The following is a 24,373-nucleotide window of genomic DNA, read 5'->3' as shown; positions in this document are numbered from 1 at the left end:
ATATTTTTGAAATTGAAATCTTTGACTTGACTAACAAGAAACAACTAATTTTAAAAATTTTGAAAAAGTCAACCCCAAGGTTTCGAAATTTATGAGAGAAATAAGGAAAAGATATATATTTTTTATTTTTGAAAATTTTTATGATGAGGAGAGAGAAAAACATGATAATGACTCACAACATGAAAACTATGAATCAAAACACATGATGCATGCAAGAACACTATGAATGTCAAGATGAACACCAAGAACTCTTTGAAGATCATGATGAACATCAAGAACATATTTTTGAAAAATTTTTGATGCAAAGAAAACATGCAAGACACCAAACTTAGAAATCTTTCATGTTTATACACTATGGATGCAAGAATGCATACGAAAAACACCATACAACACAAAACAATATAATATGAAGATCAAACAAGAAAGTTCATCAAGAACAACTTGAAGATCATGATGAATGCAATGCATCAATGCAATTTTCGAAAAATGCAAGATGAATATACAATTGACACCAAACTTAAAACTTGACTCTAGACTCAAACAAGAAATAGAAAATATTTTTGGTTTTATGATTTTACAAAAATTTTTTGGTATTTTTCAAAAATTAATTGAAAAAGGAAAAATAAGGATTTCAAAATTTTTAATGTGAATTCCAGGAATCAAGCAATGTTAGTCTAAAGCTTCAGTCCAGGAATTAGACATGGCTTACTAGCCAGCCAAGCTTTCAGTGAAAGCTCCGGTCCAAGACACTAGACATGGCCAATGGCCAGCCAAGCTTCAGCAGGACATTACATGCATTGATGTGATTAGTTGAAGCCTCAGTCCAAAAGAATTTAGACATGGCTTTACAGCCAGCCAGACTTCAATATGTCAACATGTAACTCTAGAATTCATTCTTAAAAATTCTGAAGAACATAGAATAATTTATTTTTTTGAAAATTTATTTATTTATTATTTTTTTTCGAAAATAAAATTGATAAAAACAAAAAGCTTAAAATTAAAATAAAATTCTAAGCAACAAGATGAACCGTCAGTTGTTCAAACTCGAACAATCTCCGGCAACGGCGCCAAAAACTTGGTACGCGAAATTGTGATCCCTGGTAATGGCACCAAAAACTTGGTGCTCTAATCTTAATTCATAATTTGTCATAACTCCGTGTAGCTGACCAGCAAGTGCACTGGGTCGTCCAAGTAATACCTTACGTGAGTAAGGGTCGATCCCATGGAGATTGTTGGTATGAAGCAAGCTATGGTCATCTTGTAAATCTCAGTCAGGCGGATTAAATTGGATATAAAGGTTTCGAAAGTATAGATAAAGGGAGCGTTAAATAAAGATAGAGATACTTATGTAATTCATTGGTGAGAATTTCAGACAAGTGTATGGAGATGCTGTGTTCCTGTTGAATCTCTGCTTTCCTACTGCTTTCATCCAATCCTTCTTACTTCTTTTCATGGCAAGCTGTATGTTGGGCATCACCGTCGTCAATGGCTACATCCCGTCCTCTCAGTAAAAATGGTCCAAAATGCTCTGTCACAGCACGGCTAATCATCTGTCGGTTCTCGATCATACCGGAATAGGATCTTCTATCCTTTTGTGTTTGTCATCACGCCCAGTACTCGCGAGTTTGAAGCTCGTCACAGTCATTCAATCCCTGAATCCTACTCGGAATACCACAGACAAGGTTTAGACTTTCCGGATTCTCACGAATGCCGCCATCAATTCTAGCTTATACCACGAAGACTTTGATTCCACGGAATGGGAGGCTCGGTTGTCAGGCGAGGCAACCATTCGTCGTGGGTCAAGAATCCAAGAGATATGCGCCCGGTCTAAGGTAGAATGGAAGTGGTTGTCAGTCATGCGTTCATAAGTGAGAATGATAATGAGTGTCACGGATCATCACATTCATCATGTTGAAGTGCAACGAATATCTTGGAATAGGAATAAGTTGAATAGAATAGAAAATAGTAGTAATTGCATTAATACTCAAGGTACAGCAGAGCTCCACACCTTAATCTATGGAGTACAGAAACTCTACCGTTGAAAATACATAAGAACAAGGTTCAGGCATGGCCGTGAGGCCAGCCTCCTAAACGTGATCAATAGTCTCCTAAGATGAACAATAGATTAAAACTGAGACCAAGGATGTAAATACAATAGTAAAAAGTCCTATTTATACTAGACTAGTTACTAGGGTTTACAGAATTTAAGTTTAAATGCAGAAATCCACTTTTGGGGCCCACTTTGGTGTGTGCTTGGGCTGAGCTTTAGCTTTCCACGTGCAGAGGCTTCTTTTGGAGTTGAACGCCAAGTTGTAACGTGTTACTGGCGTTCAACTCTGGTTCGTGACGTGTTTCTGGAGTTTGACTCCAGAATGCAGCGTAGAACTGGCGTTGAGCGCCAGTTTGCGTCATCTAATCTCTAACAAAGTATAGAGTATTATATATTTCTGGAAAGCCCTAGATGTCTACTTTCCAAAGCCGTTGAGAGCGTGCCATTTGGAGTTTTGTAGCTCCCGAAAATCCATTTCGAGTTCAGGGAGGTCAGAATCCAACAACATCAGCAGTCCTTTGTCAGCCTTTTTTCAGAGTTTTGCTCAGGTCCTTCAATTTCAGCCAGAATTTACCTGAAATCACAAAAAAACACACAAACTCATAGTAAAGTCCAGATATGTGAATTTAGCATAAAAACTAATAAAAACATCCCTAAAAGTAACTAGATCCTACTAAAAACTTACTAAAAACAATGCTAAAAAGCGTATAAATTATCCGCTCATCACTCTTGAGCTCTTCTATGTCTCTTTCTTGTCTTTGTTGCTCCTCCCTCATTGCTCTTTGATATTCTCTAATCTCATGGAGGATGATGGAGTGCTCTTGGTGCTCCATCCTTAGTTGTCCCATGTTGGAACTTAATTCTCCTAGGGAGGTGTTGATTTGCTCCCAATAGTTTTGTGGAGGGAAGTGTATCCCCTGAGGCATCTCAGGGATTTCATGGTGAGGGATTTCCTCATGCTCTTGGTGAGGCCCATGATCTCTTGTTTGCTCCATCCTTTTCTTAGTGATTGGCTTGTCCTCATCAATGAGGATATCTCCCTCTATGTCAATCCCAGCCGAATTGCATAGATGGAAAATGAGGTGAGGAAAGGCTAACCTTGCCAAAGTGGAAGACTTGTCAGCCACCTTGTAGAGTTCTTGAGGTATAATCTCATGAACTTCTACTTCCTCCCCAATCATGATACTATGGATCATGATGACCCGGTCTACAGTAACTTCAGACCGGTTGCTAGTAGGAATGATTGAGCGTTGGATGAACTCCAACGATCCTCTAGCTACAGGCTTAAGGTCCAGTCTTCTCAATTGAACCGGCTTGCATCTTGAGTCAACTTTCCATTGAGCTCCTTCCACACATAAGTCCATAAGGACTTGGTCCAACCTTTGATCAAAGTTGACCCTTCTAGTGTAGGGGTGTGCGTTTTCTTGCATCATTGGCAAGTTGAACGCCAACCTTACATTTTCTGGACTGAAATCTAAGTATTTCGCCCGAACTATGGTAAGCCAATTCTTTGGATTCGGGTTCGTACTTTGATCATGGTTCCTAGTGATCCATGCGTTTGCATAGAACTCTTGAACCATTAAGATCCCGACTTGTTGAATAGGATTAGAGAGAACTTCCCATTCTCTTCTTTGAATCTCATGTCGGATCTCCGGATACTCATTCTTTTTGAGCTTGAAAGGAACCTCGGGGATCACTTTCTTCTTGGCCACAACTTCATATAAGTGGTCTTGATGGACCTTTGAGATGAATCTCTCCATCTCCCATGACTCAGAGGTGAAAGCAATTGCCTTCCCTTTCCTCTTTCTTAAGGTTTCTCTGGCCTTAGGTGCCATTGATGGTTATGGAAAAACAAAAAAGCTATGCTTTTACCACACCAAACTTAAAATGTTTGCTCGTCCCCGAGCAAAATAAGAAGAGAAATAGTAGAAGAAGAAGAAAATGGAGGAGAGGGAGAGAGGTGTGTATTCGACCAAGGGGAAGAAGAAAGGGTTGTAATGTGTGAAAATGGAGTAGTGTTGAGGGGTTTATATAGTGGAGGGAGGGGGTTTGGGTTCGGTCATTAGGGTTGGTTGTGGAGGGAAAAGAATTTGAATTTTGGAGATAAGTGGGGTTTATGGGGAAGAGTGGATGGATTTGAGTGGTTAAGGGTTTTTGGGGAAGAGTTATGGAGGTGATTGGTGAAGGGTATTTGGGGAAGAGGTTTATGAAAAGGTGTGAGGAGGAGAGAAGAAGAGGTGAGGTAGGTGGGGATCCTGTGGGGTCTACAGATCATCACTGCTCCAATTAGGCATGTAAAACGCCCTTAGCATGCATGTCTGGAGTTAAACGCCAGCTTGCTGCTTGGTTTTGGCGTTAAACGCCAGCTTTTTGCCCATTCTTGGCGTTAAACGCCACTTCCATGCTTGGTTCTGGCGTTAAACGCCAGTCTGGTGCTTGTTTCTGGCGTTCAACGCCCAGAATGGTGCCAGACTGGGCGTTTAACGCCCATTCTGCTACCCTTACTGGCGTTTAAACGCCAGTAAGTTCTTCCTCCAGGGTGTGCAGTTTTTCATTCTGTTTTTCATTTTATTTTTGATTTTTCAGTAATTTTTGTGACTTCACATGATCAGCAACCTACAAAAAACATAAAATAGCAATGGAAAATAAATAAAATAATTAAATAACATTGGGTTACCTCCCAACAAGCGCTTCTTTAGTGTCAATAGCTTGACAGTGAGCTCTCATGGAGCCTCACAGATGTTCACACCAAAGTTAGAGTTTGAATGTGAGGGTTCAACACCAAACTTAGAGTTTGGTTGTGGCCTCCCAACACCAAACTTAGAGTTTGACTGTGGGAGCTTTGGTTGACTCTGCAGTGAGAGAAGCTTTTCATGCTTCCTCTCCATGGTTACAGAAGGAGATCCTTGAGTTTTAAACACAAGGTTGTCCTCATTCAGTTGAAGGACCAACTCTCCTCTGTCCACATCAATCACAGCTTTTGCTGTGGCTAGGAAGGGTCTTCCAAGGATGATGGATTCATCCTCATCCTTCCCAGTGTCTAGGATTATGAAATCAGCAGGGATGTAAAGGGCTTCAACCTTTACTAACACGTCCTCTACTAATCCATAAGCCTATTTCATGGATTTGCCTGCCATCTCTAATGAGAATTTGGCAGCCTGTACCTCAAAGATCCCTAGTTTCTCCATTACAGAGAGTGGCATTAAGTTTATGCCTGACCCCAGGTCACACAGAGCCTTCTCAAAGGTCATGGTGCCTATGTTACAGGGAATTACAAATTTACCAGGATCCTATTTCTTTTGAGGTAGAGTTTGCTGATCCAAGGCATTTAGTTCCTTGATGAGCAATGGAGGTTCATCCTCCCAAGTCTCATTACCAAATAATTTGGCATTCAGCTTCATGATTGCTCCTAATTACTGGGCAACTTGCTCTTCAACAATGTCTTCATCTTCTTCAGAAGATGAATAGTCTTCAGAGCTCATGAATGGTAAAAGGAGGTTCAATGGAATCTCTATGGTCTCTAGATGAGCCTCAGATTCCTCTGGTTCCTCAAAGGAAAATTCCTTATTGGTAATTGAATGTCCCAGGAGGTCTTCCTCACTAAGATTCACGTCCTCCTCCTCCTCTATGGATTCGGCCACACCAAGTAATGTTATGGCCTTGCACTCTCCTTTTGGATTTTCTTCTGTATTGCTTGGGAGAGTACTAGGAGGAGTTTCAATGATTCTTTTACTCAGCTGGCCCACTTGTGCCTCCAAATTTCTGATGGAGGACCTTGTTTCATTCATGAAACTTAAAGTGGCCTTAGATAGATCAGAGACTATATTTGCTAAGCTAGATGAATTCTGCTCAGAATTCTCTGTCTGTTGCTGAGTGGATGATGGAAAAGGCTTGCTATTGCTAGCCCTGTTTCTTCCACCATTATTAAAGCCTTGTTGAGGCCTTTGTTGATCCTTCCATGAGAAATTTGGATGATTTCTCCATGAGGAATTATAGGTGTTTCCATAGGGTTCACCCATATAATTCACCTCTGCTATTGTAGGGTTCTCAGGATCATAAGCTTCTTCTTCAGAAGATGCCTCTTTAGTACTGTTGGATGCAGCTTGCAATCCATTCAGACTCTGAGAAATCATATTGACTTGCTGAGTTAATATTTTGTTCTGAGCCAATATGGCATTCAGAGCATCAATTTCAAGAACTCCCTTCCTCTGAGGCGTCCCATTACTCACAGGATTCCTTTCAGAAGTGTACATAAACTGGTTATTTGCAACCATGTCAATGAGTTCCTGAGCTTCTGCAGGCATTTTCTTTAGGTGTATGGATCCACCTGCAGAATGATCCAGTGATATCTTTGATAACTCAGACAGACCATCATAGAATATATCCAGGATGGTCCATTCTGAAAGCATGTCAGAAGGACACTTTTTGGTCAGTTGCTTGTACCTCTCCCAAGCTTCATAGAGGGATTCACCTTCTTTCTGTCTGAAGGTTTGAACATCCACTCTAAGCTTTCTAAGCTTTTGAGAAGGAAAGAACTTGGCTAAGAAAGCCATGACCAGCTTATCCCAAGAGTTTAGACTATCTTTAGGTTGAGAGTCCAACCATATTCTAGCTCTGTCTCTTACAGCAAACGGGAAAAGCATAAGCCTGTAGACCTCGGGATCAACCCCATTGGTCTTAACAGTATCACATATCTACAAGAATTCAGTCAAGAACTGAAAAGGATCTTCTGATGGAAGTCCATGAAACTTGCAGTTTTGTTGCATCAGAGAAACTAATTAAGGTTTAAGCTCAAAATTGTTTGCTCCAATGGCAGGGATTGAGATGCTTCTTCCATGTAAATTGGAATTTGGTGCAGTAAAGTCACCAAGCATCTTCCTTGCATTGTTATTATTTTCGGCTATGTCTCCTTCTTTTCCGAAAATTTCCGTCAGATTTTCCCCAGAGAGTTGTGCTTTAGCTTCCCTTAGCTTCCTCTTCAGAGTCCTTTCAGGTTCAAGATCAGCTTCAACAAGAATGTTCTTATCCTTGTTCCTGCTCATATTAAAAAGAAGAGAACAGAAAATAATAGGGATCCTCTTTGCCACAGTAGAGAGGTTCCTTTATGTGAGTAGAAGAGAAGAAAAAAGAAGGAAAAGAGAAAAATTCGAACACAGAGGAGAAGGGTGGGTTCGAATTTTTGAGTGAAGAGAAGTGTTAGTAGATGAATAATTAAATAGAAGGAGATGGAGAAGAGAAGAATTCGAAAATTACATAAAAAAAATTAAAGTTAAATTCGAAAATTTTAAAAAGAAAAATGAAATTAAATTAAACTTTAAAACAATTAATTATTTAAAAAGGAAATTTTGAAAACAAGGGGAGGGGTTTTCGAAAATTAAAGAGAGAGAATTAGTTAGATAGTTTTGAAAAATATAAGAATAAAACAAAAAGATAAGATTATTGAAAAAGATTTGAAAATCAATTTTGAAAAGATAAGAAGTTAGAAAAGATTTTGAAATTGATTTTGAAAGAGATGTGATTGAAATTTATTTTGAAAAAGATTTGAAAAAGAAATTTAAAAAGATTTGATTTTAAAAACTAAAGTTGATTACTTGACTAACAAGAAACAAAAAGATATGATTTTAAAATTTAAAGATTGAATTTTTCTTAATAGGCGAGTAACAACTTGAAAATTTTTTGAATTAAAACTTTAAATGTTAGTGAGATTTTCGAAAATATGAAATAAAGATAAGAAAAAGATTTTGAAAATCAAAATTTAAAATTTTCAAAAATATTGGGAAAAATGAAAAAGATTTGATTTTTGAAAAAGATTTGAAAAAGATAGAATTTTTAAATTGAAAATTTGACTTGACTCATAGGAAACAACTAAATTTTAAAAAGTTTTGAAAAAGTCAACTCAAATTTTCGAATTTTTATGAGAGAAAAAGGGAAAGGTATATTTTTTATTTTTGAATTTTTAATTATGAAAGAGAAAAACAATGAAAAGACTCAAAACATGAAAATTACGAATCAAAACACACAATGCATGCAAGAATGCTTTGAATGTCAAGATAAACACCAAGAACACTTTGAAGATCAAGATGAACATCAAGAACTTATTTTTGAAAATTTTTTAAGAAAAGATAAACATACAAGACACCAAACTTAAAAAATTTTTAATGTTTAGACACTATGAATGCAAAAATGCATATGATGAAAAACAAGAAAAGACACAAATCATAAAAATGCAAAAATCAAACAAAGAAGATCATCAAGAACAACTTGAAGATCATGAAGAACACCGTGCATGAATTTTCGAAAAATGCAAGAAACATAGAAACATGTACTTGACACCAAACTTACAATTTGACACTAGACTCAAACAAGAAACATCAAATTTTTTGTTTTTTTTATGATTTTATTAAATTTTTTTGTAATTTTTCGAAAATTATTTTAGAAAAGGGAAAATAAGGATTTCAAAAATTTTTAATATGAATTCCAGGAATCAAGCAATGTTAGTTTAAAGCTTCAGCCAAGCTTTCAGTGAAAGCTCCGGTCCAAAACACTAGACATGGCTAGCCAAGCTTTAGCAGGACATTACAAACAACAGCCAAATTGATGGGAATCAACTAGCTCCTATGATGATGACAGCATCATCTGAAACTCTAGAATTCATTCTTAAAAATTCTGAAGAACATAGAATAATTTATTTTTTTGAAATTTTTTTTCGAAAATAAAAGGCTTTAAAAATAAAATAAAATTACCTAATCTGAGCAACAAGATGAACCGTCAGTTGTCCAAACTCGAACAATCCCCGGCAACGGCGCCAAAAACTAGGTGCGCGAAATCGTGATCATCTACAATGGCGCCAAAGATTTGGTGCTCTCAAACATGAATCTCACTTCGTCACAATTCCACACAAGTAACCAGCAAGTGCACTGGGTCGTCCAAGTAATAAACCTTACGTGAGTAAGGGTCAATCCCACGAAGATTGTTGGTATGAAGCAAGCTATGGTCATCTTGTAAATCTCAGTCAGGCGGATTCAAATGGTTATAATGGTTTTCGAAAATATAGAGGTAAATAAAGCATAAAATAAAGATAGAGATACTTATGTAAATCATTGGTGGGAATTTCAGATAAGTGCATGTAGATGCTGTATTCCTTCTGGATCTCTGCTTTCCTACTGCTTTCATCCAATCATCCTTACTCCTTTCCATGGCAAGCTGTATGTTGGGCATCACCGTTGTCAATGGCTACATCCCGTCCTCTCAGTGAAAATGGTCCAAATGCTCTGTCACAGCATGACTAATCATCTGTCGGTTCTCGATCCTGCTGGAATAGGATTCAGTAATCCTTTTGCGTCTGTCACTACGCCCAGCACTTGCGAGTTTGAAGCTCGTCACAGTCATTCAATCCCTGAATCCTACTCGGAATACCACAGACAAGGTTTAGACTTTCTGGATTCTCAAGAATGGCCACCAATAATTCTAACTTATACCACGAAGATTCTGGTTAAGGAATCCAAGAGATACACATTCAAGCCTTGTTTGCATGTAGAACAGATGTGGTTGTCAGGCATGCGTTCATAAGTGAGAATGATGATGAGCGTCACATAATCATCACATTCATCAAGTTCTTGTGTGCGAATGAATATCTTAGAACAAGAATAAGCTGAATTGAATGGAAAATAGTAGTAATTGCATTAATACTCAAGGTACAGCAGAGCTCCACACCTTAATCTATGATGTGTAGAAACTCCACCGTTGAAAATACATAAGAACAAGGTCCAGGCATGGCCGAGAGGCCAGCCTCCATGAAGGTCTAAGATAGCATAAAACTGATCAAAGATGTCTAATACAATAGTAAAAAGTCCTATTTATATCAGACTAGTCAATAGGGTTACAGAAATAAGTAAATGATGTAGAAATCCACTTCCGGGGCCCACTTGGTGTGTGCTTGGGCTGAGCATTGAAGCTTTCACGTGTAGAGGTCTTCCTTGGAGTTGAATGCCAGTTTGTAACTTGTTTCTAGCGTTTAACTCTGCTTTTTAACCTGTTTCTGGCATTTGACTCCAGAATAGGGCAGAGAGCTGGCATTGAACGCCAGTTTACGTCGTCTAAACTTGGGCAAAGTATGGACTTTTATATATTGCTGGAAAGCCCTGGATGTCTACTTTCCAACTCAATTAAGAGCACGTCATTAGGAGTTCTATAGCTCCAGAAAATCCATTTCGAGTGCAGGGAGGTCAGAATCCAACAGCATCAGCAGTCCTTTGTCAGCATCTGAATCAGATTTTTGCTCAGGTCCCTTAATTTCAGCCAGAAATTACCTAAAATCACAGAAAAACACACAAACTCATAGTAAAGTCCAGAAATGTGATTTTTATTAAAAAACTAATAAAAATATAATGAAAACTAACTAAATCATACTAAAAACATACTAAAAACAATGCCAAAAAGCGTATAGATTATCCGCTCATCAGTGACCGGGCACTTATAAATTCTCGGGAAGGTTCCCCCATTGAGCAATTATATATAAATGAGAAAAAGCTATGAATAGAGTCTTGGGGATGTGCGTCGGGGGACAGTCCAGGGTTTAGCAGTCGGTCTTGTCAGGTTGGCTTTATAACCGATAGATAGGACTCATTAGTCATAGGACAAACATACATCATGTGCATATTGTTTGAATTGCTTGCTTGTGCATTAATTGGGAATTTCTAAGTGATTATAATATGCTAATTGTTATACTTGCTATCTATATTACTTGTATTCTACTTGTGTTTATCATTGTCTGCTTGTCTGTCTGTGCAATTTCATCGGTTAAGTTAGAACCTTAGAGGACTACCCGTTTATGGTTTCTGTTTTAGCTCTTTAAGATTTACAATTCGAGTGTCGGCATCCTAGGATTGTCTCTGGCATTCCCAGGACCTTATATCTTATGTACGTGGCAGCTTTACCATGCTGAGAACCTCCGATTCTCATCCCATATGATATTGTTGTTTTTCAGATGCAGGTTGAGAGGAACCTCGCTAGGCGTCTGGAGTTTCTGTAGCGAAGTGGATATTTTGGGACTTTACTTTCGATCTTTTGTTATATATGTATAGACTATCCTCATGTATATGTATATATATATATATATATATATATATATATATATATATATATATATATATATATATATATATATATATATGTTAGTGAACCTTAGTTTTCTTCATATGCAAGTTACGCTATTTCTGAACGTTGCACTTTTAAATTTTGCGATTTTGCTTTACCTATTCTTCAAGGCTCCTAGTATACTACGTTCTTTCAATTATTATATGTATTGTATTTTATTTTAGAGGTCATAATATCACACCACCTCTGTTTTACGACTTAAGCATAAAACTCTGTATGGTAGGTGTCACAGGAAATCCAAATATGTAGCCTAATTATTATTGCTGCGAGCAGCCATGATTATAGAGTTTTATACTGCAATTTGGAAATAAAAAGAAGAAAAAGTATGAAGAAATAATGACTTGAATGAATAATGTGAATAATGATTTAAAATTGGAAGGTGATGAGCGGATAATTTATACGCTTTTTGGCATTGTTTTTAGTATGTTTTAGTTAGTTTTTATTATATTTTTATTAGTTTTTAATTAAAAATCACATTTCTGGACTTTACTATGAGTTTGTGTGTTTTCCTATGATTTCAAGTAATTTCTGGCTGAAATTGAGGGACCTGAGCAAAAATCTGATTCAGAGGCTGACAAAGGACTGCTGATGCTATTGGATTCTGACCTCCCTGCACTCGAAATGGATTTTCTGGAGCTACAAAACTCCAAATAGCACGTTCTCAATTGCGTTGGAAAGTAGACATCCAGGGCTTTCTAGAAATATATAATAATCTATACTTTGCCCGAGTTTAGACGATGTAAACTACCGTTGAACACCAGCTCTCTGCCCAATTCTAGAGTCAAACGTCAGAAACAGGTTGCAAAGTAGAGTTAAATGCCAGAAACAGGTTACAAACTGGCATTCAACTCCAAGGAAGACCTCTACACGTGAAAGCTTCAAGCTCAGCCCAGGCACACACCAAGTGGGCCCCGGAAGTGGATTTTTACATCATTTACTCATTTCTGTAAACCCTAGTAACTAGTTTAGTATAAATAGAACTTTTTACTATTGTATTTAGATCTTATGCATTTGTAGTTTATCTTTGGATCATATTGATCACGTTTTGGGGCCTGGCCTCTCGGCCATGCCTGAACCTTGTTCTTATGTATTTTCAACGGTAGAGTTTCTAAACACTATAGATTAAGGTGTGGAGCTCTGCTGTTCCTCGAGTATTAATGCAATTACTACTATTTTCCATTCAATTCAGCTTATTCCTATTCTAAGATATTCATTCGCACCCAAGAACATGATGAATGTGATGATTATGTCACGCTCATCACCATTCTCACCTATGAACGCGTGCCTGACAACCACTTCCATTCTACATGCAAACAAGGCTTGAAGGTGTATCTCTTGGATTCCTTAACCAGAATCTTCGTGGTATAAGTTAGAACCCATGGACGGCTATTCTTGAGATCCGGAAAGTCTAAACCTTGTTTGTGGTATTCCGAGTAGGATCCGTGAAGGGATGGCTGTGACGAGCTTCAAACTCGCGAGTGCTGGGCATAGTGACAGACGCAAAAGGATAGTAAATCCTATTCCAGTATGATCGAGAACCGACAGATGATTAGCCGTGCTTTGACAGAGTGATGAGAGGAAGATTGATGGTTTAGAAGTTATATTAAACTCTCGTTGTAAGTATAGTCACTAAACCAAGCAATCAACCTTTCTTTCAAACGTTTTTTTGGGTGTCACAAGTAACAAACCCCTTTAAAAATTGTTAACCGAGTATTCAAACCTCGGGTCGTCTTCTCAAGGAACTGCAAGGAAGTATGTTCTTATTATTGGCTATGGAGATTGTAACTTCGGGGTTTCAAGAACGGGGAATAATTATGAAAATTAATTTAAATGGCAATTAAAAATAAATAAATACTGTAAAGCAAACTTTTGGCAAGGTAAGAGAAATTGGAAGTCCAACTTAATTATCTCTCTCAACAATAATGAAATTTGAATCTAAATTCCACTTAGTTAACCTTTGAAACAAAGGTAAGTCAAGGGACTAATTAGTTTGACCTTCGAATCCTATTTATTTCCTAAAAAGTTGGGATTATTGAAGTTCAGTTCAATTAGCAAGATAACGATTATCAATTTTGCTGAGCTTAATAACTGTTGAGTTACGAATTCCTTAACCAAGACCAAAAGGGTAAAAAGTAAATTGCTGGAATAAAAAATGTCCTTAGATGGGAGCCAATAGTAACATGAATTAAAAAGAGCAATCATAAACTGAAATACCTCAAATATCATTAAATTCAAATAATAGTCTGTAACATGGAATAATTCATAAATTAAATTATAAAAGGAAATAATCAATTCAAATGCTGGAATAAATAATTAAAGTGAAACTTAAAACAAAGAAATATTAAACCTGGATCGAGAGTCACTCTTAAAAGCTAAGAGAAGTCCTAAATCTTAAGAGAGAGAGAGGAGAGAACCTCTCTCAAAACTAAATCTAAATAATTGAAAATAAAAAAAATGCGAGCTCCCTTTGAATGGATGCATTCCTCCAATTTATAACCTCTAATCTGTGCTGTCTGCGCTTGGATCTGGGCCAAAAGGGCTTCAGAAATCGCTGGGGGCGTATTCTGTAAATTCTGATGCGTGGCCTCTATCACGCGTCCGCGTGGGTCACGCGTCCGCGTGGGTCACGCGGTCGCGTCATTCGGATCTTTTCCTTGCCACGCGGTCGCGTCAGCGACGCGTCCGCGTCGTATGCGTTCTGCTTGAGGAGCGCGGTCGCGTCAGTCATGCGGCAGCGTCGCTGCTTCTTCGCTTCTGGCACGCGATCGCGTCGTCCATGTGATCGCGTGGGTGCTAGTTTCTTTAAAGCTCCATTTCGCACTTTCCTTCCATTTTTGTATGTTTCCTTTTCCATCCTTTAAGTCATTCTGCCTTAGAAAATCTGAAACTACTCAACACACTAATCACGGCATCGAATGGAAATAGAGGTAATTAAAATAATTAATTTTAAAGCTTAGGAAACATGTTTTTCACACACATCACATAATAAGGAAGGAAAAGTGAAACCATGCAATTAATATGAATAAGTGGGTGAAGGATTGAATAAATCACTCAAACTAAGTACAAAATAACTCATAAAATATGGGTTTATCAACCTCTCCACACTTAAACAATAGCATGTCCTCATGCTAAATCCAAGATAACTATAAAAGAATGAAGAGGAATAGTAGAATGCATGAAATGCAACCTATGTATATGAATGCAACTATATGCAAAACGTTTCTACCTACTTGGTTAAAAGTAAATAAGTTCTCCAAGACAAATATGAATCAAATTCCACTAATTTAAGTTATATAAAATAAAGACAAGTAAACTTGTAAGAAGATAGCTCATGAAAGCAGGGAACATAGAATCAAGCATTGAACCCTCACAGGAAGTGTATATCACTCTAATCTCTCAAGTGTATAGGGTTATTCACTCTACTCTTCCCTATTCATGCTTTCTAAACTTTGTTCTTCATCTAACCAATCAACAAATATTTAATGTGCCAATGCAAACATCATGAGGTCTTTTCAAGGTTGTAATGGGGCCAAGGTAAGGGTGAGGGTATATATATATATGGCTAAGTGAGCTATGAACTGAATCCTTGACTAACCTAAGCTCTCACCTATATACACACTCTATATATTTTTAAATTCATGCTTAGCTACCCAAAATTCCCACTTTTGTATAATTCCCATACTCATGTACCAAATTTTCTTTACTTTTATCACATGTGCATTGATCTTTTTATTAACTTAGTATTGGGGTAATTTTGTCCCCTTATTTATTTATTGATTTTTTTTTTGAAAAAGCAAACATAACTTGTCAATGCACATGGATTTTTCATTATTTTTCTATTTTGGTTTTTTTCATGAGTAGGTTCCCAAATTTCCAATATTAAAATAAATTAGAAACATGATACATTCCCTTATTAACCCATGTTCCCACAATTTTCCCACACTTAATTAACACACTATCTTAAGCTAACCAAAGATTCACTTGGGATAATTAATTTGTTTTCCGCTTAAGGCTAGTGTTGCAGTTATAAAACAGAATAAATGGGGATAAAAAGGCTCAAGGTGGCTAACAAGGGTGATGTAAAGGGTAGGCTTATTTGGGATAAGTGAGTTAAAATCAAATAATGGCCTCAATCATATGCAAGCATGTAAATACACTAAATGTTGGACATATAGATTGGAACAAAATATAGATTACAATCATAGAGAAGGAAACACACAGGAATAAAATATTTATGGTTAAATAATGTAACCATATAAATAAGCTCAAATCTCACAGGTTGTGTGTTCTTTGGCTCAAAAACCATGTTCCACATACAACTTCAAACAAGTTTAACACATAAAAGTTTTTAAAATTTTTTTTATTTATTTAAATTAGTGAAAATTTTCAAAAATAGGATCTTACGAAGAAACTTATTATTTTAATCAATCAGTAACTAAATGCAAAAAATCAAATAAATATGCAATTAAACATGCAAATGCAACAACTAATTTAATAAAGAAAATTTAAACATTGGTGTTGAAACAGAAAGGTACTAACCCATGGAGATCGGTATCGACCTCGCCACACTTAAAGATTGCACTGTCCTCGGTGCAGGCTAAGATGTGCAAGTGGACGGGTGGTTTCAACTGATGCTTTTCTCTATAGATTGTGCAGATTGACTAGCCTGTCTCCCCATGTAAACGTCTTCCGGTTCTCTTCCTGGTGGCCATCCTGAAAGAAAAAAAAAAGGAAGAAGAGTAACCCAGAAATAAAGATAGGAAAATAAATACAGTATGGGTGGGTTAATGCCAAATAATAAGGGTCTCAATTACATGGTAGCTACAACATGCAAGTGAGAAAATAATAGAAGCCATGGCATGCCAGAGGTACAAAATGTACAACAATGGGGAAGAGAGTGGGGAAGGAGAGATAATATAAATTCATGTCAATGCAAAGGTAATACAGATATAAAAGATTGGCATTGATTTAAATAATATTACTTAATCAGAATTAAACAAGTCATTAAGCACCAAGAAAATACCAGAAAAGATGTAACAGTTGAATAAGAACATTTGAACACCAATGGTAAAATAATAAATTTAGAAAAATAAAAATATGCAATGAATGAGAGTATGCAATAAAATAAAATAAAATAAAATAAAAGATAAGAAGAATGAGAAGGGAAAGAAGGGGAGAAGAAGTAAGTATGAAAGGAGGGAGGAAAAATTAGGATTGGGGGGAAAAGATAAAAGATTTGGCAAATTAGGATAGGCTGTGCGGCGCAAGCGATGCGGTCGCGTGGGGCACGCGGTCGCGCGGCCTGCGCTTAAACTGATTGACACAGTCGCGTCGGTCACGCGGTTGCGTGACCCGTTTTATGCTACTGGCGCGAGGGCAGCCTCGCTTTCGCACAACTCTCTATTCAGAAATCATTAATTGCCAAATATTGGGTGACGCGATCGCGTGGGGTACGCGGTCGCGTGAGATAGACTGCGCGTCCAGCGCCAGTCCAGCACCACTCTAGCACAACTTTTGGTTGTGCACCCTTTTTACGTCGAAAATCAGGGCACGCGGCCGCGTGGGTCACACGGTCGCGTGAGAGGCCATTATTCCCATGTGACGCGGACGTATCAGTGACGCGGTCGCGTGGGACGATTTGTGCCACTGGCACGCCTCCAGCCACGCTTCAGCGTGACTCTCTGTTCGTTTTTATTTTCTCCCCTTTCCTTGCGACGCGGACGCGTCACTGATTTGGTCGCGTCGCGTGGCATTTTTTTTTAATTATGCAATTATGCAGTATGCAATATGCAGTGCTAATATGAATGTTATGCATGATGCCAGGTTCAATAAAAATAAAATAAAAAGGAAATAAAAATAAAAACAAATAACATGAAATAAACTGAAAAAGAAGCGACCATACCATGGTGGGTTGTCTCCCACCTAGCACTTTTAGTTAAAGTCCTTAAGTTGGACATTGGAAGAGCTTCCTGTTATGGTGGCTTATGTTTAAATTCGTCCAAAAATCTCCACCAGTGCTTGGAATGCAAATAGCCTCCGGGGTCCCAAACTAGGCATGTAAAGCTTCTGAACAGCTTCAAACAGATTGTTAGGCTCCCGGGATGACGAATGTCAGAATAGAATCCATGATCCCAAGCTTTATTTTTAAATCCGCCTCCGTAATGATCTATTTTTTTCCATCCGGGCGGTTTAAAAAGTAGATTCTCACCCTGGTGACCAAACGTTTTCCGTGATCTATTCAATTGAGCATGATACCAATCCGTGTACTTCGAGTTGAAGTGTGGAACCTTATTGAACCTTGTGCACCAGCTCTGAGCACGAGCCATTTCCCTCTTACTCTTAAAGCCGCAGAGAGCTCTAAGCTGGCCATCTGTTTCAAGCAAACCATATTCAAGTGGAAAAATAAAGCAAAGGGTTAAGGATTGTACCCACTTGGAGCTTGTATTAGGTGGTAATGGCCTTGGGATAGGTGTTTCTGGTGGTTCTGTAAGTTCTACTCCCTTGTGCTCTTCTGTGAATTCCTCCACTTCCTTGCAAGGTTCTACAATTGTATCTGTGTCCTGGTCAAAGTCTTCTATGTCTTCCTCATCACTTGAGTCATAGATTGGAGGTTGAGAGAAATCTACCTCCGCATCATTTTCGTATTCACTTGGGGAAGATTCTTCGACCTCAGAGAATTCACTTGCGGATGCAAGTTCATTACTAAGAAAGCCAGACTTGTGACTATCATCATCAAGGGAATTTGCTTCTTGGATTATTCCGTCTGATTCTTCATAAGCGACTTGCCTTGGGGATTGTGTACTATCCTCCTTAGCATCAACTGTAACGTCCCTAACGGAGTAATCCTCAGCTCTGGATTCCCATGGAGGTTCAGCATCTCCTAGATCTTCAACCAACTCTTCTTCTTGAACAATGACAACTTCTTCTACTTGTTCTAGTACAAATTCGTTCTCTGTCTTGTCCACTGGAGTTTCTGGTGTTTCCTTTATGCTCCGCTCTTCATTAGACTGTCCACATGGGGTTGTGGCTGATCCTTGTATATTTGAGCGCCTTGAAACCCATTGAATTACTGCTTGCTCCAGTTGTCGAATGGTGGTTTGAAGATTATCTACTGTTTCCTTTAGGCGAACCTCTGCTTCTCGGGTTGCCGGACTTGGACATGATACATAATAAAGTGGTGGTGATTGGGAGTGATTGGGTTGGTACTGGGGTAAGGAAGGATCACATGATGGCGAATGGTGAAAAGAAGCTTGTGAGTGTGGTGGTTCGAGGTTATGTTGAAAGGATGGTCTACATGCACGGGGTGGGGCTTGTTGGTAGTTACAAGGTTGTCCACCATATCCTGCAGCTGGGTATGCATTGTAGAATGGCCTTTGTCCATGATATCTCGGAGGTGTTGTTGCCTAAAGGGTTGATTAGGTCCTCTTGTCTCCATCCATCCTTGATTGGTTTGACCTTGATGCATATTCCTGCTGTAACTTCTATTTCCTTCAACAAAGTTAGAACCAAACTCAAAGCAAGAGGGGTGAGAGTTCATGGTAGAAAATAAAATTAAAAAGGAAAAATAAAAATAAAAATAAAAATAAATAAACAAGCAAAAGAAAAAAAAAATTTACAATAACCAATAATAAGGCACACATTAGCAGTTCCCCGGCAACGGCACCATTTTGATGAGAGGAAGATTGATGGTTTAGAAGTTATATTAAACTCTCATTGTAAGTATAGTCACTAAACCAAGCAATCAACCTTTCTTTCAAACGTTTTTTTGGGTGTCACAAGTAACAAACCCCTTTAAAAATTGTTAACCGAGTATTCAAACCTCGGGTCGTCTTCTCAAGGAACTGCAAGGAAGTATGTTCTTATTATTGGCTATGGAGATTGTAACTTCGGGGTTTCAAGAACGGGGAATAATTATGAAAATTAATTTAAATGGCAATTAAAAATAAATAAATACTGTAAAGCAAACTTTTGGCAAGGTAAGAGAAATTGGAAGTCCAACTTAATTATCTCTCTCAACAATAATGAAACTTGAATCTAAATTCCACTTAGTTAACCTTTGAAACAAAGGTAAGTCAAGGGACTAATTAGTTTGACCTTCGAATCCTATTTATTTCCTAAGAAAAAGTTGGGATTATTGAAGTTCAATTCAATTAGCAAGATAACGATTATCAATTTTGCTGAGCTTAATAACTGTTGAGTTACTAATTCCTTAACCAAGACCAAAAGGGTAAAAAGTAAATTGCTGGAATAAAAAATGTCCTTAGATGGGAGCCAATAGTAACATGAATTAAAAAGAGCAATCATAAACTGAAATACCTCAAATATCATTAAATTCAAATAATAGTCTGTAACATGGAATAATTCATAAATTAAATTATAAAAGGAAATAATCAATTCAAATGCTGGAATAAATAATTAAAGTGAAACTTAAAACAAAGAAATATTAAACCTGGATCGAGAGTCACTCTTAAAAGCTAAGAGAAGTCCTAAATCCTAAGAGAGAGAGAGAGGAGAGAACCTCTCTCAAAACTAAATCTAAATCATTGAAAATAATAAAAATGCGAGCTCCCTTTGAATGGATGCATTCCTCCAATTTATAACCTCTAATCTGTGCTGTCTGCGCTTGGATCTGGGCCAAAAGGGCTTCAGAAATCGCTGGGGGCGTATTCTGTAAATTCTGATGCGTAGCCTCTGTCACGCGTCCGCGTGGGTCACGTGGTCGCGTCATTCGGAGCGCGGTTGCGTCAGTCATGCGGCTGCGTCGCTGCTTCTTCGCTTCCTCTCAATTTTAAACTATATCTTCTCTTATCATATCTTCTATCTTATTTTTTCCAAATAAATCTTTTTATCATATCTTTATCTCTTTTTTTTTCGAAAACCCACCCTCCCCCCCTTATAAATTTGAGTTCGGCCTCCCTCCTCTCCCATCAACAATTGCACCTAGCTTTCCTTCTATCCCTCTCCTTTTTTTTCTTTTGCTTGAGGACAAGCAAACCTCTAAGTTTGGTGTGTTTATCCGCGATCACTAAGATCATGGCCCCCAAAGGAAAACAACCCACTCAAAGAGGCAAGAAAGAGAGCGTTCCAAAACCACTTTGGAATCAAGGAAAGTTCTTATCTAAAGAACATTCGGACCATTATAACAAAATAATGGGTCTGAGATCAGTGATCCCGGAAGTTAGATTCGATCTGAAAGAAGATGAATACCCGGAGATCCAGGAGCAAATTCGAATCAGGAGCTGGGAAGTCCTAGCTAATCCTGAAACGAAAGTGGGAAGGAACATGGTCCAGGAGTTCTATGCTAATATGTGGCAAACTGACAAGCAAAAACTATCTGGGACTGCTCTCTATGACTATCGGACCGTGGTCAGAGGAAAGATTGTTCATACCCACCCTGACAGGATCAGGGAGATCTTAAAGCTACCTCAGCTGAAGGATGATCCAGACTCCTTCAACAGGAGGATGATGAGAGCAGACAAGGGCCTGGATAAGATTCTAGAGGACATATGTATCCCTGGAGCCAGGTGGACCACCAACACAAAGGGTGTCCCAAATCAACTCAAGAGAGAGGATCTCAAACCAGTCGCCAGAGGATGGCTAGACTTCATTGGGCATTCTCTGTTGCCTACTAGCAACCGTTCTGAAGTCACAGTTAAAAGAGCAGTGATGATCCATTGCATCATGATGGGAAAGGAAGTGGAGGTTCATCAGCTGATTTCAGTTGAACTCTACAAAATTGCTAACAAAAATTCTAAAGAGGCCAGGTTGGCTTATCCAAGCGTGATTTCTCTGCTCTGCAAGGACGCTGGAGTAAGGATGGGAATAACTGAGTATATCTCAGTTGAGAAGCCAATCACCAAAGCATCAATGGAAAAACAACAAGCACAGGATGATCCCATCAAGAAGAGAGCACAGGAATTCCTCCCATAGATCCCTCAATCTGAATACTGGGAGTATCTTGAGACGTCTGTTACCAAGATACGGGAAGCTATGGAGCAAATAATAAAAGAACAGAAGGAACACAGTCAAATGCTGACCTATATGTTTAAAGAACAAGAGGAGCAAGGGCGTGACTTAAGGGAATTGAAGCACCAAAAGTCTTCTCTTGCAGGACCAAGCACCCCAAGGATCAGAGGAACCCCCGTTCCCCCAGAATAAAGGTTGTTAATTTCTGATTTCTGCCTTAACTCTGTGACTATAGAAGTTTACCTTAGGAGTCATATAGTAGTAATTAGTATCTATTTTGATTTTATCTCCAATTAAGCTATAGTTTATTTTTCTCATCATCAGCAAACATGAATAAAGTAGTAGATCTTTTGAATAAGAGGCAATAAAATTTCAAGTTTTAATAAGAGAAATTCTAATTAGTTAAATGTGGTGGCAATGCTTTCTGTCTTCTGAATGAATGCTTGAACAGTGCATATGTCTTTTGAATTTGTTGTTTAAGACTGTTAAATATGTTGGCTCTTGAAAGAATGATGAACATGAGACATGTTATTGATAATCTGAAAAATCATAAAAATGATTCTTGAAGCAAGAAAAAGCAGCAAAGAACAAAGCTTGCAGAAAAAAAAATTAGAAAGAAAAAGAAAAAGCAAGCAGAAAAAGCCAAAAGCTCTTAAAACCAAGAGGCAAGAGCAAAAAGTCAATAACCCTTAAAACCAAAAGGCAAGGGCAAATAAAAAGGATCCCAAGGCTTTGAGCATCAGTGGATAGGAGGGCCTAAAGGAATAAAATCCTGGTCTAAGCGGCTAAACCAAGCTGTCCCTAACCATGTGCTTGTGGCGTGAAGGTGTCAAGTGAAAACTTGAGACTGAGCGGTTAAAGTCAAGGTCCAAGGCAAAAAGAAGAGTGTGCTTAAGAACTCTGGACACCTCTAATTGGGGACTTTAGCAAAGCTGAGTCACAATCTAAAAGGTTCACCCAATTATGTGTCTGTGGCATTTATGTATCCGGTGGTAATACTGGAAAACAAAGTGCTTAGGGCCACGGCCAAGACTCATAAAATAGCTGTGTTCAAGAATCATCACACTGAAATAGGAGAATCAATAACACTATCTGAATTCGAAGTTCCTATAGATGCCAATCACTCTGAGCTTCAATGGATAAAGTGAGATGCCAAAACTGTTCAGAAGCAAAAAGCTACTAGTCCCGCTCATCTAATTAGAATCTGAGCTTCACTCAAAAACTCTGAGATATTATTGCTTCTCAACCTATTAGTCTTCTATTTTATTTGTCTAGTTGCTTGAGGACAAGCAACAGTTTAAGTTTGGTGTTGTGATGAGCGGATATTTTATACGCTTTTTGGGGTTAATTTCATATAGTTTTGAGTATGTTCTAGTTAGTTTTTAGTCTATTTTCATTAGTTTTTAGGAAAAATTCATATTTCTGGACTTTACTATGAGTTGTGTGTTTTTCTGTAATTTCAGGTATTTTTCTGGCTGAAATTGAAGGAGCTGAGCAAAAATCTGATTCAGGCTGAAAAAGGACTGCTGATGCTGTTGGATTCTGACCTCCCTGCACTCAAAGTGGATTTTCTGGAGCTACAGAACTCGAAATGGCATGCTTTCAATTGCGTTGGAAAGTAGACATCCAGGGCTTTCCAGAAATATATAATAGTCCATACTTTGCACAAGGATAGATGACGTAAACGGGCGTTCAACGCCAGTTCTCTGCCCAATTCTGGCGTCCAGCGCCAGAAAAGGATCAAAAGCTGGAGTTGAACGCCCAAACTGGCACAAAAACTGGCGTTCAACTCCACAAATGGCCTCTGCACGTGAATTGCTTAAATCTCAGCCCCAGCACACACCAAGTGGGCCCCAGAAGTGGATCTCTGCATCATCCATCATAGTTTACTCATTTTTTGTAAACCTAGGCTACTAGTTTTGTATTTAAACAACTTTTAGAGACTTATTTTGCAGCTCATGACATTTTTTAGATCTGAACTTTGTACTCTTTGACGGCATGAGTCTCTAAACTCCATTGTTGGGGGTGAGGAGCTCTGCTGTGTCTCGATGAATTAATGCAAGTATTTCTGTTTTCTATTCAAACACGCTTGTTCCTATCTAAGATGTTCATTCGCGCTTAACTGTGATGAAGGTGATGATTCGTGACACTCATCACCATTCTCAACCCATGAACGTGTGCCTGACAACCATCTCCATTCTATATCAGATTGAATGAGTATCTCTTAGATCTCTTAATCAGAATCTTCGTGGTATAAGCTAGAATTGATGGCGGCATTCATGAGAATCCGGAAAGTCTAAACCTTGTCTGTGGTATTCCGAGTAGGATTCAAGGATTGAATGACTGTGACGAGCTTCAAACTCCTGAAGGCTGGGCGTTAGTGACAAACGCAAAGGAATCAAGGGATTCTATTCCAACCGGATCGAGAACCAACCGGTGATTAGCCGTGCTGTGACAGAGCACGTGAGCGTAGTTTTCACTGGAAGGATGGAAGGTAGCCATTGACAACGGTGATCCACCAACACACAACTTGCCATAGGAGGACGTGCGTGCGTGAACAAGAAGACAGAGGAAAGCAAAGATTCAGAAGACAAAGCATCTCCAAAACTCCAACATCTTCTCCATTACTGCATAACAAGTAACCTTTAATCCATGCTCTCTTGTCTATTTGCAATTCAACTGATAAATATAATTGACTTCCTGACTAAGATTTACAAGATAACCATAGATTGCTTCAAACCAACAATGTCCGTGGGATTCGACCCTTACTCACGTGAGGTATTACTTGGACGACCCAGTGCACTTGCTGGTCAGTGGTACGAGTTGTGAAAAGTGTGATTCACAATTTGTGCACCAGCATACATCCGCGAGCTGGGCTCAAGCATCGGAGAGTAAGATCTACTGGTGAATATCTCGCCTCCAGCCTCAGTCGCTGTGTTCCCACTTACTCCACCACCGAACTGGGTGGCACCCGCAGTGCCCCGACGTCTGGCACTAGACCGACGAACACGGTGATCGCCCCCATCTCTAGCATCCCCGCCTGCATCATATCATCTAACCATCGCCACTCTCAACCGGTGTCCCGGGTACTAACACGATGGCGTCTCTCAACACGCCGATTGTCCGGCATATCAGGTAGCTATGATCTGCGTGGGACCTGAGACGACCCTCTCTGAAATGCATCTGGAGGTATCTCGGTGC

At 38.6% G+C, this 24,373-nt stretch overlaps 1 protein-coding gene and 1 non-coding gene across 2 annotated transcripts in view; one reads left to right on the top strand and one right to left on the bottom strand.

The window, feature by feature from the left end:
- LOC107611935 (putative sesquiterpene synthase) overlaps positions 1 to 24,373 on the bottom strand; it is a 112,253-nt gene that overhangs the window by 60,934 nt on the left and 26,946 nt on the right. The window lies entirely within an intron of this gene.
- Positions 6,454 to 6,561, top strand: LOC148547340 (small nucleolar RNA R71). Its single transcript, XR_015897377.1, has one exon. It is a non-coding gene; the product is annotated as a small nucleolar RNA R71 (small nucleolar RNA).

This window comes from Arachis ipaensis, chromosome B8, assembly GCF_059453495.1.
Source record: "Arachis ipaensis isolate K30076 ecotype BB chromosome B8, ASM5945349v1, whole genome shotgun sequence".
Classification (NCBI taxonomy): domain Eukaryota; kingdom Viridiplantae; phylum Streptophyta; class Magnoliopsida; order Fabales; family Fabaceae; genus Arachis; species Arachis ipaensis.
The sequence above is the reverse complement of the archived record's forward strand: the minus strand, read 5'-3'. Positions and strand labels throughout refer to the sequence as shown.